Source organism: Chrysochloris asiatica, unplaced genomic scaffold, assembly GCF_000296735.1.
Source record: "Chrysochloris asiatica unplaced genomic scaffold, ChrAsi1.0 scaffold00031, whole genome shotgun sequence".
Taxonomy (NCBI): Eukaryota; Metazoa; Chordata; class Mammalia; order Afrosoricida; family Chrysochloridae; genus Chrysochloris; species Chrysochloris asiatica.
The window spans coordinates 14,099,871-14,107,618 of NW_006408549.1; positions in this window are offsets into that span (position 1 = coordinate 14,099,871).

Below are 7,748 nucleotides of genomic sequence, written 5' to 3' on the forward strand. Positions count from 1 at the left end.
CAACAATAACAAGTGCTTCATAAAGAATGGTTTTAGTTTAATAATCCTAATGAACAAATATGTTTGATTTATTCTTTTCTGTCCCATTTCACACTTTTTTGTGTGCTTTTCATGTGATCATTAGCATTGTGTTACAAGAACCATTGATTTAAGATAATTTGTTTTCTCATATTGCTTTATACTCCATGGATTTTGAAGTGCATTTATTTACTTAGCATTTTATAACTGAATAATTTCACCAAATAAATACTTTCTAGTAGTTTGTATTGAGTTCTTCTAATTGTTATACTTTGCTTGGTATTTGTAATAAATATCTAAAGGTAAATGTGAAATCATTTTTTTCTGTATTCTGCCAATCATAATTTTATATAATAAAAGCATCCATTTTTTCTTAAAAAAATACTATGGATTTCCTGTTTCTAAAATACTTGTTCTGTACCTGTTAATGAAAAGAGTTTCTTTTCATTAACATTGCCAGCCTCAAGTAAACAATCGTCTGTTACAGTTGTGGTATTTGATAGCTGAGTTTGGTTACATTTGTTGAGCTCACTGTAAATGGTGCAAAGCATTACCATGTTGTAGCCATGTCTTTAGCTCTCCATCACAGATTTTGGGGCAGCAACAACTTTTTACAAGATCATTCTTTGCCGCCCAAATAATGTCTCTAGCCAGGATATACATATTTATAAAATGAAATGTTCTGGATTTCTCAAACGGTTTAAATACAATTTAAAACTGCTTTATGCACACTTTAAAGGTCATAAAATACAAGTAATTTTAAAATCTGAAGAAATATATGTTCTATTTTTAATTATTTGAGACTTTCTCCAAGGTTTCCACATTTTATGATTTATTTTCAAAAGATTTTGTTTAGTCTGTGCCAAAATTTTCATGTAAATAGCAAATCTTTCTAAAAAAGATTTATATAATAATTTACTATGTGCTTTCAGAAATGTCCATTTTCATTTGATTCTCTGATTTGTTAAATAATTTGCAGTCTGTATTCTTTGGTTTGTGAAAATAATTTGACAATATCTCTGTTATTAGATTGTGTATGTTGAGTTTATGTTCAAAGTGCTTAAAGCCAACCACACTGTCCTCAGATGCACTTTGTGACCAACTTCTGTCTTTCCTCAGATGGCTCTCCCGTGATCAGGTCAATTATATGACTTATAAAATGTTTTCCTTCTTATGAAGCTATTAATTAAGTTCAGTAGGTACTCTCATTAACCATTGCTGTAACTGAACTAAGTGGTGTAGCTACAAGCATATTCCCAGCATTTCTGGGTTTGTTAGTGTGCAATGCTGGTTTGGACAGTTCTTCTGAAAGGTGCTATGGCTTGCACATGTCAAGAACTATGGGGATATCGTTAGAATGCTTGAGACAATCCCCTGGCATATGCCAGGTTTGTACAGGTAAATCCTTAGATTCTTGATAAGCCATGCCATTTGTTACCAAACAGCATTTGCAGAGAAGGGTTCATGTGGACCTCAGAATAATGGCACTGGCCTAAAAGTTTTGTTCTAGGCAGAATACACTCACTGTACCAGAAAGATGGTTACCATAACATTATCCAGTTTTTTACTGGACATTGCTCAGTTTTTGTTAGACTATCATTTGTTTTTCTTTAAGGAGCTCTGGTAGCATAGTGGTTATGAATCGGGCTGCGAGCCGCAAGGTCAGCAGTTCGAAACTACCAGCTGTTCCGCAGGAGAAAGATGAGGCTTTCTGCTCCCGTAAAAATTTACAGCCTCGGAAACCCTGTACAGGGTCGGTATGAGTCGGAACCGACTCCACGGCACATAACAACAACAACAACTTTTCTCTTAAAAGCCATTAAAGAAGGGATATGTATCACCTGTTTCACAGGTTATTTAAAACTCCAAACTTCCCGTAACCTTACATGTTAAAACAAACTTAGCTTATTCCAAAATTAAATTGCAAACTAGTACTTTGGTTTAAAATACATGATTCTAAAGGTGAATTAGTAAAATCTCTTAATTGGTATCCAGATCACTTGTGGGCCTGAGAAAATAAAAGGTAATATTTTCTTTTCTTTCTCTTTTCTCTTTGTTTTTCTCTGTAATGGGTATACAGATATGTCCCATGGGAGGGAATTATTCTGGGGAAAGGAGGATGTGCTCCTAAAAATGGAAATGATCATCGACCTTCTGTGAGCTGCTTAAGGTTATAGCAGAGGCCTTATGGAGAAATGATTCTGGTGTTTCCCCGTAATAATCCTAAGTCATGAGACATCACCTGCTAGTCAAGTAATTGTTAGTCATTTTCCCAGACTACAATAATGTTGATGATTACTTTTGATAATATCAAAGGAATTTGACCAATCTAATTACATGCCTAACTTACCCTATTTCCTTGAGGGCACATTCCAGCTGCCATAAAATGTTCATCTTAGCACCCAGGATATTACTGGTTTATTTGTAGCAGATCCAATACTTTTACTTGTATGCCTTTTGTTAGCTGGTTTGAGTCAAAGCGGCCTCATAGAACACAATATAGGTCACCAGGGAGTAACTTGATGCTGCAGATGGCTTTCAGCTAGGGTTGTGCATTGAGTAAGCAAGTCTGCAGTATGGGGTGTGTGCTGCTCCTGGAGCTCACTTTCCTTTTCTGAGGGTGCTTGAGGGCCCTCAGCATGGTAATGCACTCAGACCCACTCCTCACTTAGCAACATCCAAGCTTCCAAAGATAAGGTAATTATGTGAAAATCAGTGTTATGCAAAATAGGATGACGTAAGTTCATAAATGGAAGCTGATTTCATTATATAACTACCAAGCCACAAATGAGATTATAATATGGAGCATGGCTATAGTAACTGCCAAACACAGCCTTAACCATCACAGTCAGTGTTACTCTTTCTTGCACCTGGGCATTCATTACTGCCAGACATGCATTGCTAATAAGCAAAGTATTTGAATAGATTTTTTTTTTACATACTGTGAATGCTAACTGTTGGCTGAGACAGTTTGGTAAGTCAGGAATAGGTGTATTTGTTAACACTGTATTGCAGTGAGTTAAATATAATTGTTTTCGTTATCTCGTGGATGGCTTTAAGAAGAAAATTTATTTTCTCATAGTTTGGCAGTGGTGGTGGTGTTAGTGTTCCGTGGAGATGGTTCCGACTCAGTGACTCTGCATAGGGTTTCCGAGCTTGTAAATCTTTATGGGAGCAGAAAGCCTCATCTTTCTCCCATGGAATGCCTGGTACTTTAGAAATTCTGGCCTTGAGGATAGCAGCCCAACTTATAACCACTACGCTACCGGAACGCTATGGTTTAGGAGTCTAGAAATCTGAATTTACAGTGCAGGCTCTAGAAGTCTTTTTCTCTCAGTCAGTTATGAAGTAAGATCCATGTCTCAACAACTGTGGGCCTGGTATTCCTTGGAGATTCCCTTGTATCTTAGTTTCAGTCTTCCCATGGGGCTAGGAGGTTCTTAACCCAGGGACTCTGGGTTCAAAAAATTCATTTCATTACCAGGCCTTTTTTTCTTGGTAGGTCCCTTTCTGTTTTTCTCTCCTTTCATCTCTTATAAGATAAAAAATGATGCAGGTCACAACCCAGGGAACTCCTCTTAGATCAGGGCCATGACCTCAGTAAGGATGTTGCATTCTTCCTGAATCCCCATACAACTGATTGACTGATCACATCTTCATGTAACTGCCAAATTATGCCCCAGTCGTGATTCAATCTATGATAATGATTGAACGGTGTAGATAATGATTGAGCCCCAGTATAGGGGTGTTGTTAAGTGCCATAACTCAGAAGGGACCTGTATAGGGTTTCCTAAGAGTAGCTGGTGAGCTTGAGCCACTGACCTTGCAGTTCAAACAGACCTTGCAGTCCACCACATTAACCCACAGCATCACACCAGGACTCCTAATATAGGGTTGGTAAGTGCTGTCCAGTCGGTTCTGACCCATAGTTCCACGTATAGAGTTTCTTTGGAGTGGCTGGTGAGCTTGAACCGCTGATCTTGCAGTCCAGTGCATTATATGCATGATAATAATATGTGTATATGGTAAGCTTACATTTCATCATCCTGCGGACTTTAAATAAAATTGAGTAGCCAAACTTACTGATATTTTCTCAGTGACCCAGTATTCTGAGGCATCTTGCTGTTTAAGTGACTTTAAAATCACAAAATATGCTGAGAAGTTAAATAGAAAAGTGAGGATATGTATTTAATTCAAAGAGAAGAATGAAAACTACAAAATGCTTCTTATAGTTATACAATTAGAATCAGACTGGGTTATTTATCCATGATGCATAGAAACTATACCCATCATAAAGAACTTTAGAAAATGACAGCAGAAGTCAGGAGAAATTACTTTTTAATTCAATCTTGTTAGTTATGAAGCCATTTTTAATAGAAATGTTCTAAAGTAGAGCCTGTTTACTACTGATTATCTCTTATAATCCTATTCCAAGTTGACCTTTAAGAGGTCAAGGAACTGAGTAGTTTTCCATTAAGTTTTTCAGTTCGTTACTTTGATTTTAAGTTAATTAAATGCTTTTGTATCATCACATTTCTATTTTAAATGTACAGTATAATAAGCTTAGCTTGGAATCAGCATTCCAGATAAAAGACTTCAATTCAATGCATTAAACTATCTACTAAATGGACTTGGAACTGAGTGTGAGAACCTGAGAGCATCTTTTACCTCCATCTGGTGGCTGAGATCTACATGCTGCTGGACATGCTTTTTGGTGGAAGTCTTTTTAGAGAAACTTGGACAGGGGCTTCTATACACAAGCTGGCAAGTGATCTGAAACCCTGTTGAAACGTGGGAAAGAAGAGAGCAGCAGATCCAGGGGCACTTAACTTCAGGCTTCTGATGTTAAGTGCAGCTTGTTACATAGGTCCTGCCCTGGTGTGTGGCACTGTGTGATAAAGCATTGGACCACAGTGTCAGTTTAAATCACAAGGTCGGCGGTTCAAACTCACCAGTGACTCCTTGGAAACCCAATGCAAGGTCACTATGAGTCCAAATCTGGACGGCACTTAACAACAACAAAGAATAGGTTAGTTCCCCACCCCCCCCACCCCTCCCGCTAGAGAAGAAAGAACTGAATGCCCTAAGTTTTCTCTGGTGCCTGAGAAAGAAACGGAAACTTCCTGCAAGTTTCCTCCAAGGAACTCAGCCTGCCAGCTTCTCATTCCTCTACAGCAGGGTTGGGAACATCCAACCTGCGGGTCTTATATGGCCCAGGAAATTATTTGGTCTTGCCCTGCCAAGGCAACTGCAGTTCCAGCCATCACATTAGAGGGTGAGTTAATTAAATGTTTGACCAAATATAGCAGGCTAATTTTTAAGTTTATAATTTTGCAAGGCCTGTGAATGATGTTACAAATTTTGTCAGAAAAAAAGATTCGCACTCCTGGTGTGGTGCTGAGGGGTTGCGCTGGACTGCAAGGTCAGTTTGAACCGCGGGGTCGCTGATTCAAGCTCACCAGCTGCTCCTCGGAAACCCTATACCCATAAATCACTATGGGTCGCAACCGACTCGATGGCACTTAACAACAACAATGACAACCCCTGCTTCCTCAGACATTTCCTTGAATTTGCAGCATTGATCCTACGGTCAAACACCTGGAAACAAAGTGAACACAGTTCAGAGGACAGTGGTTCACTAAATGATGATCTCCTTATGATAGGTTGATGTCTAATGATTTCTTGCAGAAATTCTCACAAAATTGACCATGTTTGATGACAGGAATGAGGTGGAGAAGGACTCCTTGTTGAAGCTTTCCCAGACATTTCTGATAAAGCTTTGGTGGTAGTGGTTATGTGCCATGGAGTCGGTTCCAACTCCTAGCGACCTTGTACAGGGTTTCCGAGGCTGTAAATCTTAACGGGAGCAGAAAGCTTTGTCTTTCTCCGGCGGAATAGCTGGTAGTTGCTAACTGTTGACCTTATAATCAATGTAATGAAACAAGTTATATGAATTGTTGAATGTGAAACTGATGATGTGCCCTGTAAACTTTCACTCAATCCACAATAAAAATCTTAAATTAAAAAAAAAAAATACACTCAAGATGCAGTCTAATCCTGTAGATTGTATCTAGCCTTATTAACATTGTAGAAGTGAGGGTTTAAAACACAAAGGATAATTACATCAGATCAAGGTTGATCATATCAGAGCACTTCCTAGGGTGATTGCATCAAAACAGAGTTCATCATGGAGGTAATAATGACATCTTAATTGCTAAACCACCCTAAATTGACATTTGTGTCAATTACCATACCAAGTAAGATAAGACCAGGCTTGGAAGGAAAAAGTCCTACAAAGGAGGCTGAGAAAGAGAAGAGCAAGTATGACACGGGATCATAAACAGTGGGATGAGGAAGTCTTCAGTAATAGGATTCTAGAAATACTAGAGAAACCAAGTAAGTAAGGGCCTTCAAAGTGTTTATTGAGCTTGACAACTAGGATGTTTTTGGAAGCTTAGTGGCAGTAATCACAAGCAAGTGATGGGGATATGAGGACATGCAGACTGCAAGTGTTGTTAAGTGCCATTGAGTCCATACCGACCCATAGTGACCCTGTATAGGGTTTCCAAGGAGCAGCTGGTGAGCTTTAACCGCCAACTTTGCAATTCAAACGACTTTGCAGTCTGGTGCATTAACCCACAGAGCCACACCAGGGCTCCTAGACTGCAAGTGTAGACCACAATAAACTCAGAAGTGGTGACATGAAATAGTGCAATGATTACAATAGATGCTGAAGGTTCGTTAAGACACTTAACATCACTAAGGGATTTGCATTTCTTTATCTATTTCTCTATGTTTTATATCCTCTTTGTAGTTATTTGTTATTGTTAAGTTCCATGGAGTCATTCCAACTCATAGCCACCTTGTATAGGGTTTCCCAGGAGCAACTGGTAAGTGTGAACCAATGACCCTGAGATTCAAACTGACTTTGAGGTTGAGGCTTATCTTATGGCACCACAATTAATTGTAATGTTGTGTCCTTTAAACTTTTTATAAGTCTGGTTGTGAATTCTAGAGGATATAGCAGTAAATGGGTAGTGGAGGAAGATACAGGAGGAAGTAGGATGATGAATCGCTCTAATTAAAGTAATCTGGAAACTTTCCAAAATACTGATGCCCAGACAAGTATCAACTAACCAGAATCTGTTTTAAGACCTCCATGTAATTTTGATGCACATTGCGGTTAGAAAATAACTGAAGAGTTTTGCAGCTAAAATGGAAGTCTGTTTAAATATTGAGAGAAATGAACCATCTATAGTTTATACTGGAGTCCTGGTGTGGTACTGTGGGCTAATGTGTCAGACTGCAAAGTCGTCTGAACTGCAAGGTCGGTGGTTCAAGTTCCCTAGCTGCTCCTTGGAAACCTTATACAAGGGCTCTATGGGTCGGAATTGACTCAGCAGCACTTAACAACAACAACAACATAGTTTATACTAGTATATAGCACATTAATATAAAATATCCTTATCTTATATCCAAAAACTTGTTATAAGAGAAATTAACCTCAGAATTAGGAAACATGCATTTTATAATTTTGTGTAAGTAAAAAAAAATCCATACAGAAAAAAGGTAGAGACTGATCCTTTACCCAAGGTAAATTTCTAATTTTTAAAAAAATGCAGAATCTTGACTATCTAGAATAAGCATGTAATTTGTGTTGTTAGGTGCCATCGAGTTGGTACCAACTCACAGTGACTCTATGCAAAACAGAACAAAACACTGCTCATCCT